The sequence below is a fragment of the Nematolebias whitei genome, chromosome 15 (genome assembly GCF_014905685.2).
Source record: "Nematolebias whitei isolate Nwh7 chromosome 15, NemWhi1, whole genome shotgun sequence".
Taxonomy (NCBI): Eukaryota; Metazoa; Chordata; class Actinopteri; order Cyprinodontiformes; family Rivulidae; genus Nematolebias; species Nematolebias whitei.
Genome location: NC_056512.1, coordinates 14,899,908 through 14,900,725, shown reverse-complemented (window position 1 = coordinate 14,900,725; position 818 = coordinate 14,899,908). Strand labels below are relative to the sequence as shown.

Here is an 818-nt window from a genome sequence, read left to right as displayed (position 1 = left end):
GACTCTTACACGGGTTACAGTGCAGGATGACGGGGAGCCGTTTCCTGACTGACCGGGTCATGATGGCACATGTGGTTCAACCACCAGCATTCACGCCATCATTTCACTCATGAAGTCTCACACGCTACAGTCTCACTGACTGGAGAACATGTAAACATCAGTGAAGTGGTACGTCTCTCAGCCATGGGTTTTTGTCAGAGTACTCCAGTTTTATACACACCCCCCAAAAAAAAAAAAAAAAAAAAAAACATCCCTGATGGTCTAGTGGTTAGGATTCGGCACTCTTAGTGCCGCGGCCTGGGTTCGATTCCCAGTCAGGGAAAAATAGTGTTTGTTGTGGACCAAAATGGATTAAAGAAGCGTAAACTACCGGAGGAAGCTGAAAGAACTTATAAGCTCAAAAATGTGGAATTAGCTGAAAATACTAAAATTAGCATCAAGAGCTAAATAGTACCTAAAAGAGCACAAAGTAAAAAACTGAAAAGAGCATAACAAGCTGAAATTAGCATAAAGAAGATAAAGAAGTTAATTAATCAGAAAGTAGCAGAAATTAACATGAAAAACTTGAAACAACTGAAATCCCCCCCCCCACAAAAAAAATCCTAAAGATCTAGCTGAAAAATTAGAACAAAATTAAATTAGCAGATGAAAGCAGAAACAACACATTGTTGCCCAATTTTGCTGAAAAAAAGGAAATAAGTACAAAAAGTGGAAATTATGTGAAAAAAGCTGAAATTAGCACAAAAACCCCCCAGCTGAAAACAGCATGAAGAAGGCCATGTTACCAGAAGAAAATGGAGAGAACACATTTTGCATAT

At 38.8% G+C, this 818-nt stretch overlaps 1 non-coding gene across 1 annotated transcript; it reads left to right on the top strand.

The window, feature by feature from the left end:
- The first annotated feature begins 250 nt into the window (after positions 1-250).
- trnak-cuu lies at positions 251-322 on the top strand. Its single transcript has one exon. It is a non-coding gene; the product is annotated as a tRNA-Lys (tRNA).
- Positions 323-818: the final 496 nt, after the last annotated feature.